Raw genomic sequence first — 11,911 nt, 5'->3', positions numbered from 1 at the left:
TTGACTAGGCTCCTGTGACCTGCCCTCCTTGACCTGCATTCTATGACCTCCCTCAGTAACATGCTATGACCGCTGTCTGTGACCTGCTCTCCGTGAACTGCCCTCTGGGACCATCCATCTGTGACCTGTACTCAGTGACTGTCCACTGTGACCAGGCATCTGTGACCTGCTCTAAGTTCTGGCTTCCTTCATGTGGTATTTGTGACCTGCTCCCCATGACCTCCCTCAGTGACATGACTTCCATGAGATGCCCCGGTGACCTACCCTCCGTGACTTGGCCCTGTGTCCTCACTCACTGCCCTGCCCTCTTTGACTGCCTCAGTAACATGCTCTCTTTGACCTCCCTCAGGGTCTTGCCCTGTATGCTCTCCCTCACATCTGTGACCTCCTTCATGACCTGCCCTCTGTCATCTGTCTTTTGTGACCTGCCGTCTGTGACTTGCCCTCTATGACCTCGCTCAGTGACTTGCTCTAGTGACCTTCGCTCAGTACTTCCATCAGGACCAGCCCTCTGTGACCTGCCCTCAGTGATGTGATCTGTGTGTCCTGTCCTCAGTTCTGCCATCTGTGGCCCGACCTCTGTGACCGGCCTTAGGTCTCCGGAATTCTAAGGACATGTGTTGTGACTATAGTCAGTTTTTGTATCTTTAGTTGCTGTGATTCCACCAAGTTGGTTCGCAATTTGTGAATATTTCTCAAAGCCTAGGATGTACCGATAACATCTCACTTTTTTTTTTCCTGACAACACTGAGCCAATGAGAAGGTTTTAAAGGGCAGCCGTGCCGAGATTATGACCCCTTTACCAGTTTCCTTCGTAAGGGGACTGTTTTTTCGTATCCGAGGGCTTCTGGTCCTTTGGTTGTGTACATGGTGGCATATAACCTGTTGTCTTTCTTTTGAATTAGAACGGAAAAAGTGGACCTGTTGGATATTTTCTCATGCATTGTTTTGGTTTTGTTTGTTTTTCATTGGATCGAGTGGAGGCTGCAAGCAAAGTAATACGCACCGACAGGAGTAGAAGACCTCAGCCGGTCAGAAGGATTGAGGTACTTTGTGATGCTTCCATGATCTTAGCAAACTTCTATGCCCCTGAGTGGAACCGGCTTCACTGCCCTAGGAGACTTTTGTATAGTCCCGGTAGTGAGTGAGACATCGTAAGAGTTTGCTTTTCGTGCGCACAGTGATCCCAACCTAAAACTTACCTCCACAGACTGCGTGAGGCACCGTGGAGACCGGGTAGCAGAAACCTGCTTAGAAAAGCCCGCGGTCGTCAGGAAGAGCCATCTAGAAAAGGTAAGGCTTTCTCGCGGCCCTTAAGACCGTTGTTGAGCGCGAACACACTTTCTCTCTCCATCAAGGCCAAACTCGTTTCAAAAGCGAAGGAGGTATGATTTCACCTTTCCGTATGTTATTACTGCTCTAGCTCTGTGCATCTTTGGGGCACAGTGGAACAGCATGCTACAAAAGAAGGAGCGTATTTGGAAAACGAGCTCCCATGTGCTCTCCTCTGGCTTTGCACCGGCAGCTGCTCTTTCAGCAAACAGTTTCTGATCATGTCTCCATTCCTATGTCTACCAAATTAGCTGATTGAGGGATGTGCACGTCTGCCTTTGCTCTTCATCTGTTGTCCCAACTGCTGCACAGGAACCGTTAGGGTTCGGGGTCCCAACCCGGTTTCACCTTCTTGTTTCTCCCTCTTAGTTCCTTGGTTTCACTACTTTTGGAAACAGTTACCTCACTAAGTCAGTGTAACATGAAAAGCATAATGTAATGATGTTGAAATGGTACAGAGCCCTTTGTTTGTGCACGGCTCTTGACAGGTGTAGACTGTCAGCATCAGAGTCGTTTTGCAAAGTGAAGAAAGTGCCGTACTTCCTATGACTGAGCTGACACGTAAACGAGTTCAGCATTGGTGTCAGTAGTCCTTTGAGCTGAGGGATGAGGATGCCTCTGGAACCTGTAAATATGACGCAAATGACTGCGTTTTCCCGAAGGCGGTGGCACCGGCTGTAAGTGATGATGGAGAAAGCAGCGATGTGCCCAGCCCGTCACAGGCAGTAGTGTGGGGAAGGCCAGGGGAGGGGGAGCGAGGGCTGGGTGCAGGTGGGCCAGGCTGGGGACCATGGGGGACATCTGTCAACAGTGTCAGAAGTAAAAGCCAAAGGAAATGGCAAGCTGAAGGCATTTCTCTCACTAGCACGGTTGTCAGATAGTCAGTGCCAGAGCAGTGAGAAGGACAACACAGGAAACCCTCAGGATTTGAAAACAAACAGACTCTCCTGAGGAATGTAAAAGAGGGAGTGGGCCTTGTGAGGGAAGAGAACATGCAGACCGGCGACAGGTAACCGAGTGTCTCTAAGTGACAAGATGCACAGATGTACACTGACTGTGTATATACCCACCCATAGAACCCAGGGCATGGAATTTATGCCTTGGTCCTAAGCTCCTTGTAGACTCGATGGGTGTTATCTCTTTGTTGTGTTTTGCTTTTCCGATTTGTCGGTATGGGAGATGAAAAGGGATAGGTGTTGGGATCCAGTACGAAAGAGTCATAATTAATATAACTCTCTTAAGCAATATAATTGATATAATGAAGTCTTTTATTCAGGCCTGCCTTTGGTCTGTTTATTTTAGTGTAAGTAGGGAATAAAGTGAAGTAAATGCCTACTTTGTCTTGGGTTGCCTACGAAAGCTTCGGAAACGCACAAACTTGGTTTGTAAAGACTTTCATTTATTTTTAGAGAGAGACGAGAGGAAGGAGAGAGGGGGAGAGAACCATCGACCCATTGCCTCTGGAATGCCACCCGCCTGGGGACTGAACCTGACCGCGAATGGAACGGACGACCTTTCACTTTGCGGGACGATGCCCACACAACTCGCCGCACCGGTTCGTCAGGGCCGCGCCAGCTCATTTCAGGACAAAAAGTAAAAAACAATAAACACGAGGAATAACATCAAAAAAAAAGTAAGTTCGTTTTTTTATAATCTTTAGAATTTCGCCTTTTTCTGCCTTTTTAATTTATGTTGTTATATATCGAGTGTGATTTTTTACTTCTCTACCATCTGGTGGCTTCTCTGTTGTCCTGTAATAATTCAATGCAAAATACGCAGTCAGTGTTCCGCGAGAGCTGGAGCTGGGTGGGTGTGCTCTTTGTGCACTGCCAGAAGGTCGTGTCGTTTCTCATGTAAAGCACTTGAGACTGACATCGGTGCCTGTTAAGTGAAGAAGGGCATGCTATGGGGACCTTTCATCCTTGTTCCCTGTGGCTTGAGCGTTCTGGTGTTTCTGAAGTCAATGGCATGATGAAGGCAAGTTGGCTATTTCAACCCAGTATTGCTTCATTCCTGCCATCAGTGAGCAGCTCTGTGTGACCTGCCTCAGTCACCTGCCTTCCGTGTCCTGCCCTCTCTTACCTGCTATCTGTGACATGCCCAGTATGATGTGCCCTCTGTGACCTGGCTCCAGTGACCTGCCCTTGTTTTGAAGGTATTTGTGACTTTTCCTGTGGTTGCATGAGGAGGTGAAGTGTGTCTTCTTACACTTCCATCTTCACCGGAAGTCCAGTACGTTGTCTTCATTTTGTTGATGGTTTCCTTTGCTCTGCAAAAACTTCAGTTTGCTGCAGTACATTTGTTCCGTTTTTCTTTTGTTTCTCTTGCCTGAGGACATATATTAAAAAAATATCGCTACGAGAAATGTTTGATATTTTACTACCTATGGTTTTGAGTCTTACGTGTACGTCTTTCATCCATTTTGCGTTTATTCTTGTGTATGGTGTCAGAAGCTGATCTAGTTTCATTTGTTTGCATGTCCCTGTCCGGTTTTCCCAACATCACTTATTAAAGAGACTCTTCTGCCCGGTGTTTGTTCTTTCCTGGCTTTGTGCCAGTGCCGGGCTGTCTCGTTCACTGTGGCCTCACAGTGTAGTGTGAGGTCGAGTATTGCGGTCCCTCCTGCTTTGTTGTTCTTTCTTTCAACTGCTGAGGCTTTTCAGGGTCTTTCGTGTTTCCATATACGTTTTTGGAATATTTGTTTTAGATCTGTGAAATGCGCCATTGCTGTCTTGTTAGGGATTGCGTTGAAGCTGTAGATGGCTTTGGTTACTATGGACATTTTAGTGACGCTGATGCTTCTTGTTCATGAACAGAGTATACGCTTCATCTTCTGTCTTCTTCAGTTTCTTCAGAGCCCTTACACTTTTCTGACTTTAGATCTTTTACATCCTTGGTTAAATTTATTTCTCAGGACTTTTTTGCTCTTTTTTTTTTTTTTTTGGTTGCAGTTATAAATGGGATCATTTTCTTAGTTTCTTTTTCTGATAGTTCATTATTGGCATATAAAAATGCAACCGATTTCCGGGTATTTATCGGTTCTAGTAGTTTTTCATGGAATCTTTAGGGTTCTCTATATATAGTACATATGACTGCAAATAATGACAGTTTTACTTCTTTCTTTATAATTTGTTTGTCTGTTCTTTCTTCTTGCTTGATTGCCGTGATTAAGACGTCCAGTACTGTATAGAATAAGACTGGTGAAAGCGGACATCCGTGTCTTGTTCCTTATCCTAAGAGACACTTTTATTTTTTGTCTGTTGAATACGGTGTTGCCTGTGGCTTTGTCACATGTTGCCTTTGTTATATTGAGGTATGTTCCCTCTACTTCCATTTGCTGAGAATTTTTAATCATAAATGGATGCTGCATTTAATCAAATGCTTTTTCTGCCTCTATTGATAGGATCATAAGGTTTTTATCCTTCATTTTCCCTATGTGGTGTATCGTGTTTATTGCTTTGTGGATATTGTGCCAACCTTGCATCTGGGAAAAAAATCCCATTTGATCATGGTGTGTGACCTTCTTAATGCATTGCTGGATCGGTTTGCTCTATTTTGTGGAGGACGTTAGTGTTGATGTTCATCAGGGATATTGGTCTATAATTTTCTATCTTTGTGTAGTGTCTTTATTGGGTTTTGGAATTAGGATAATGCTGGCCTTATAAAATGAGCTTGGAAGTGTTGCCTTCTCTTGATATGTTTTGGAATAGTTGAGTACGAGACGTGTTAGTTCTTTTGAATGTTTGGTTAACTTTACCTGGGAAGCCACCTGGTCCAGGACTTATGTTGTTTGTTGGGAGTTTTTAAATGTCTGCTTTTGTTTTCATTAATTGTAATCAGCCTATTCGGTTCTTCTGATTCTTCCTGATTCAATATGAGAAGATGGTATGTGTTTAGGAATTTTGTCCGGACTGTCCAGTTTGTTGGCATATAGTTGTTCCTAATTTGTCTTATAACCTTTGTATTTCTGTGGTGTCCATTGTTACTTCTTCTTATTCGTTTCTTCTTGTTGAATCTGGTTGAAGGTTTGTCAGTCTTGTTTATCTTCTCAAATGAAATAGCTCTTGGTTTCATTAAACTTCTGTATTTTTTTTAGACTATTTTATTTATTCCTGCTCTGATCTTTATTATTTCCTTTCTTATGCTCACTTTGGCTTTATTTTATTTTATTTTATTTTCCTATTGTTAGGTTAGATTATTTATCTGAGCTTTTTCTTGCTTCTTGAGGTAGGCCTGTAATGTTGTGAACTTCCCTCTTAGGACTGCTCTCCCCGTGTCCTATAGACTGTGGGTGGTTGTGATCTCATTTTCATTTGTTTCAAGGTATCTTGATTTCTTCCTTGATCTCATTGTTAACCCATTCACTGTTTAGTAACATGTTATTTAGTCTCCATATTTTTGCCTTTTTAAGTTTTTTTCTTGTTGCATATCATTTTAGCAAGAGAGTATGCTTGACACGGTATCATTCTTAAATTCATTTAGACTTGCTTTGTGTCCTGACATGTCCTAGACAACGTTCCACGTGCACTTGAAAAGAATGTATATGCTGCTGCTTTGGGGTGAATGCTCTGAAGATATTAATTAAATACATTGATTTAGTGTGTCATTAAAGGCCACTGTTTTCTCGTAGATTTTCTGTTTGGAAGATTTATCCACTGACGTCAGTGCAGTGTTAAAATCCCCTGCTGTGGCTGTATTTCTGTCAGTCTCTCTCTCTCTTAATCTACAAAGGTTTGCTTTATATATTTGGGTGCTCCTATGTTGGGTGCATAAAAGTTTATCCCTTTATCATCACGTAGTGTCCTTTTTTGTCTCTCACTATAGCCTTGGTTTTAAAGTCTATTTTGTCTGATATAAGTATTGCTATCCCAGTTTTTTATTTCCATTTCTATTTGCATGAAATATCACATTCCATTCCTTTACTTTTCTTGTTCTGAGGTGGGTCTCTTGTAGACAGCATATATGTGGGTCTTGTTTTCTTATCGATTCAGCTGTAAGGTAAGTATTTTTTAACGTGAGAAGGAGAGAAGGTGAAGGTTGTATGTTACGTATGTATGTTTTTAGTAGGGAAATTAATGCACCGAAAGTGATAAAGTAATTCTTTTCCCTCTTACCTCTTCCATATTTTTTTCTTGAAAATATATTTTTTAATGCCTTGTAGATTTACCAGGCCAGAGCACTTAGGAAGCAGTGCTAAGATCGAATGTAGTGGTTGTCATAGCTACCAGGAGTCCACCAAACAGCTCACCAGGAAGAAATTGCCTATTGTAGCCTGTCTCCATCTCAAAGTAAGTATTTCAGAAAAACTCTAGTAGCAGACTCAATTTTTAGTCCCTAGTAAAACTTAGAGCCTGTCGGTTTGGTGTACAGAGTGCACTTTGTAATTGCAGCGACTCCCGAAAAGTGCTAAAGCAATAAGTGGTGGTAAGTTGTAACGCTTCCCCTGTCTTCTGTTGCCATGCGACATCCGTTGTGAACAAAAAGTCATTACTGCAGAATGAAAGTAGGCTGTGCGGTGCTCCACTGGGGGTGAGGTTGTTAAGGTTTTACTACTCCTACCTAAATTCTTCCATTCTCACCCCAAGTTTCCTGTTTTTCTTTACTTAAAAGTAAATAAAGACCCTTGGGGTTATGACCTAGTCCAGGGGTCAGAAGTTTTTCCGGTAAAGGGTCTAATAATATTTTGGGTTCACAGGCATATGATCTGTTTCATATTTTTCTTTTTCTTTTTTTTTAAATAGTTTATTTGTTTGTTTATTTATTTTATTTTTAGAGAGAGGGGAAAGGAGAAGGAGAGGGAGAGAAACATCCCTGTGTGGTTGCCTCTCACTCGTGCCCCCAACTGGGGACCTGAAGTGCAACCTAGTCATGTGCCCTGACTGGGAATCGAACCAGCGACACTTGGCTTGCAGGCCGACGCTCAATCCACTGAGCCACAGCAGCCAGGGCTTGTTTCATATTTTTCTTTATTTTGACTTTAAAAGTGTTAAAACACAAAACAAGAAACCATTCCTAGCTTCCTTTGTGGATTTGGTAACCTCTGATGTAATCAGAGGAGTCTCTAGTGAAAGGAACCATATGTTTGTTATTGCTCCCAGGGGTTATGGATATTGCTTCTTTTCTCTACTACCTTGCACTTGGCTGAGTTTGTCGTAAAACAACTTTTTGGTACACTGGGTATTTATCACTTTGAACAGTCTCTTCATTTCAAGACTTGGCTTGAACCCCATAAATTAGATTTCTATAGATATTGTGTTTTACTGCCTCTGTAAGGCCCAGATGCGGCCAGAAGGCAATCAGAAAGTTAATGAAATGCCCGTTGGGGGTCTTCCTTGGAGGAAGCCCCTTACAGGCCATTCCTCTTCTCTCCCCGTGCCTGTAGTGATTTGAGCACTCGGCCAAACGGAGGCGGAAGATTACCACCTACGTGTCCTTCCCGCTGGTCCTGGACATGACCCCCTTCATGGCGTCCAGGTAGGGGAGGGTTCGTCGGGAGGCTGCGGCTCTGGGCGCTCACTGATGAGACAGTTGTAGGCACTGATACAGCCACAACACTAACGCCAGCTACTGTCCTGGTCTTCACCTGGGACACATTGGCGTTTGCTGCGTTGCTTCTCCTCAGATGCCCTGTTTCAGCTGCGGGGTTTCCTCCGCAGCCTTCATCAGCTCTCCGCCCTGAGAGAGCAAGGTGGCGTCGCTGGGAGAAGGCAGCGTTTCAGCTGAGGGCGCTGGTTTTGGAATGTAGGCACACTGCGTTTGTAGATCCCATTTATCTTATTTTCAAATCTTGACATCAAGGCCACTTAAAATTTACCCTCAAAAAACCCCACAATAGTTACTAATACATGGGCTGCATGTTGGTTTCCTAGGGCCCCTGTAACAAATGACCGCGGGGTTGGTAGCTAAAAGCTAAAAGCTGTTGGCAGGTCTGTGCTCCCTTGGAAGGGCCCAGGGAAGATTTCATTCCTTGCTGGGAGGTGACCGGCCACAGGGACGTGGGCTGGCCGCACGCCTAACAGCAGGTGTGTGCTCGGCCCTTCACCGCACCAGCCCGGGCCTTGGTTTCTTCCCCTAAACAGGAGTAATCTCTGCATAAAAAGCAGAGTTGTATATAAAATGAATCCAACACAGTGTCTGGCATAGTGAGCCCCGGTAATACTGGTATTATCGTCCAAGTTCAGTGACTTTCACCCAGTGCACCGCATGAATCTGTAAAACATGCAGCTCCTGACTAGTCAGGGGCACGGACCTCTTTCCCTTAGGTTGTCAAATAAAAAAACGACAGCCAACACAATCGCCGTCCAGTGTGAATGAATCAAAATTACACTCGTTTGTTTGTTTGTTTGTTTGTTTTTTGTCAGGGGGGCAAAAATTAGAAGCTATTTTTTGGTGTGCCAGAAAACGTCAGCAATGAGTTTATGTGCGCCATCGGATGAAGATGGTTGAACACTGCGGCTCTAGTTAGTTTCGGTGTGCTGAGTTTTGCTGTTGTTTGTTGCAGCAAAGAGAGCAGGACGAATGGGCAGTCCCAGCAGCCGTCAGACAGCCTCGGCAATGATAACAAGGAAGTAGCGCCCGTGTGTGCGCCCGGCCCCGGGGGGCTGAGCGGGGAGCTGCAGGGCGGCCCCAGCCCTTCCGGGGACATGGCTGTGTTTCTGAGTGGCCGTGGCAGGGCTGTTTCTCCTGGCCACTGGCCTGCTTCCTGTCCTACTGTCCATCGGCCTCTCTGGAAAACACTTGAGCCCTCTACTGAGAAAGGACTGTTCACACCTTTACCATCAGTGCCCTTTCCTGGCCCCTGGGTGTGAGTGAGGGTCAGTCTGGCCATTGCAGTTCCGGAGTGAAAGCCCCGTGGCCTCTTCCTTGGCCGGCACTGTGACGAGGCCTCTCCTCTGCTCTGCTCTGCCTGCCTTTCTACCACCGGTGTGGCAGACGGTGTGAGGCAGAGAGTGGTGTCAGTGTCTCCCACCCTGCAGCGTGGAGGCCGCACAGGCTCCCTCTTTCTCTGAGCCCCTGGACACAGGCTTCAATCCCGGGTGTTACTCCTGGGGGTCGGTGAGGCACCCTCACTGTGCAGGCCTCTGGCTGCATGTGCTGCGTGGTTTCTGACGAGGGTAAAACAGTTAACCGTTGCATCTCTCCCCACTTCTTTGCCCCCAAACCAGGTACTCCTTGTTTGCCATTGTCAACCACCAGGGGACCCTGGAGAGCAGCCACTACACCAGCTTCATCTGGCAGCACAAGGACCAGTGGTTCAAGTGTGACAACGCCATCATCACCAAGGCCACCATTGAAGCCGTGCTGGACAGTGAGGGGTGCGTGGGGGCAGCTCGGTTCCCTGTGTGCGTCCAAGCCCGGGGCCGCGTCTGTTTCTAAGTGCCATTCAGGAAAGTGCACCTTTGGTGGCCAAAGGAGCGAGGCTGGCTCTGGACAGGATGCCAGCCTCAGCTGGTCACTGGCTAGGAGGCAGGGTCCCTGAGCAGCACACTTGATCCACGCCTTACCCAGAGCATGGGGTGGTGGCTGTTTGCTCGAGCCGCGACGTGAGCTGACACAGGGGTCGTTCAGCAGCTCCTCTCTCAGCTCCGTTTTCCTCACTCCTGGCACAGCACCACCAGTGGGGGTCGGGTCTCAGCCCCAGGGAGGCGCTGCCGTGGTCTGCGAGGTGCGTCTGTGTATTCCCAGCTGGGAGGGCGCCCCCTTGGCAGAGAGTCTGCATCGGAGAGGACACACTTGGGTCAGTTACGGGGGCAGAGCCACAGGCGATTAAATGGAACACGGTGCAGGAGCCTTACCGGAAGTCGCACTGACCCCGAGGGCCTGGCAGCCCTGGACAGGAGAAGCTGATCCAGGAGCTGTGTGGGAGGCAGGACTGACAGGACTTGGGGCTTCCTGGTGAATGAGCGGGGGTCAGACGTAAGGGCTCTGGCATTGGGCGGGGGGGGCACTGCCACGACCTAGCTGAGGATCCTCCTCCTTGGGGACTAAGAACCAAAAACTGTCTGAGCAAGAAATCAGACCACTGGTGAGTGCTGAGGCCAGTGTGCCAAGGTTCTGGAGGGGAGGTTGGTTTTGCCTTGAGTTCTCATGGATGAGGCTGTAAACGTGCTCTGTCTTTGCCCCCGCAGATACCTGCTGTTCTACCACAGACAGGTCCTGGAATATGAGTAGCCTCATCCTCCGCTGGTCAGAAACACGAAAGCCTCACAAAATGACCCCCAGCCACCCAAGATCATGCTACCACCCCCGACGGAAGTACCCCAGGAGCATCAAGTCCTCTGCCTCTAGCTCAGGACTGGGGATGGAGCGGACACGCGCAGTGGGCGGGGTTCTCAGAACCGCAAGGCAGACACATGTCACGCAGGGTGTGTTCTGCATGGGAAGGGGCAGAGTAGATATGTCCCAAGTGTATCTCCTTTGCTCCTCAAACGGTGATTAGGGTGGGCACCCCCACAGCGTGGAGCAGCCTCGCTCTAGTCCCTCGGTTCTGCCACATGACTAGTTTTACAAGGCGCCGGCCCGTTTTTACATTATGGGTTTAGTGAAGCCGTAGAGAAGGCTACAGATATATAAGGACAGAGGACTTTGCAAGTGTCTTTGTGAGTCTTAGTATTACATGTGTATAGTATGGAACTCCTAGCCTTCGTTTTGTGAGTAGAACCTGTGTAATTGAAGACACTGACTGGGACTTCCAAGCGTACGTGTCCTGCCAGTAACATGGCATCCACCTGCATGTGGTCGTATCAGCCTGGGTGTCCGTCCTCCCTCAGTTCTGTGCCCGTGGGCATTTCTCATCCCTCCTCCTCTTTCCTCAGTGGTGGGTTTGATCAGTGTAATGTTTAGCAACGTGGGTGAGTAGAGTTGATAATGAGATTTAGGTAGTCTTATTCATTCTTGAGTGGATCTTGCTTTGGTGCTGTTCTGTTGCCCCCACCCCCAGCCCTGTCTTCGGAAGACCATGTCCTGGTTCAAGGTGGCAGGTGCAAGTTGGGTGTCGCTGGTTCGATTATGTTTGCTCTCGAGCAGATGGAGCGGTTTCCAATGGTTTTATTGTCCCCCTTCCTCACGTTTTCTTCTTGGCTGCCTGTCCCGCTAGTCGTCCCTGTCACTGCTTGGTGGCTGGAGTGGCCAAGTGCCTCTGCATTCCCTTCAGTGTAGTTTAGGTTGCAGCAGGAGAAGCGGCTTTGTGACTGGGCTTGTGGGGGGGGGCTGGCTGAGGCCCCGCCGCGTTCCTTGTGAGGTGTCTTGCGTGCAGCTGTCTGTCCAACCCTCCAAGCTAGGTTTTTGTACTTCCCTGAGAAATTTTAACCCAGAGATGTAGGGGAGGAAAAGTTGCTTTAACATAGTTAGGGAAACAAGCTGTGCTTATCCTGAGAGCCCAGTCTGCGTATGAGCGGTGGTACATTCATTCCTAGAGGAGAGTACGATTATTGAAGGGTCAGCAGACTTTTTTCATAAAGAGCCCAAATGGTAGGTCCTAGACTTTCCCGCTCTCTTGCCATAGGTAATACGTAAACAAGTGAGCCTAGCTGTGTTCCAATAAAACTTTATTCATGGACGTTGAGGTTTTAATGTTATG

The 11,911-nt window shown here is 47.0% G+C and overlaps 1 long non-coding RNA gene across 1 annotated transcript; it reads left to right on the top strand.

Annotated features, from left to right (window-relative positions):
- The first annotated feature begins 2,782 nt into the window (after window positions 1–2,782).
- On the top strand, window positions 2,783–9,215 carry LOC149997338 (uncharacterized). The gene is made up of 4 exons (XR_016514145.1): window positions 2,783–2,965; window positions 6,494–6,620; window positions 7,715–7,806; window positions 8,834–9,215. It is a non-coding gene; the product is annotated as an uncharacterized LOC149997338 (long non-coding RNA).
- The last annotated feature ends 2,696 nt before the right edge of the window (window positions 9,216–11,911 follow it).

The sequence above is a fragment of the Furipterus horrens genome, unplaced genomic scaffold (assembly GCF_987537825.1).
Source record: "Furipterus horrens unplaced genomic scaffold, mFurHor1.1.pri manual_scaffold_11, whole genome shotgun sequence".
Classification (NCBI taxonomy): Eukaryota; Metazoa; Chordata; class Mammalia; order Chiroptera; family Furipteridae; genus Furipterus; species Furipterus horrens.
The sequence above is the reverse complement of the archived record's forward strand: the minus strand, read 5'-3'. Positions and strand labels throughout refer to the sequence as shown.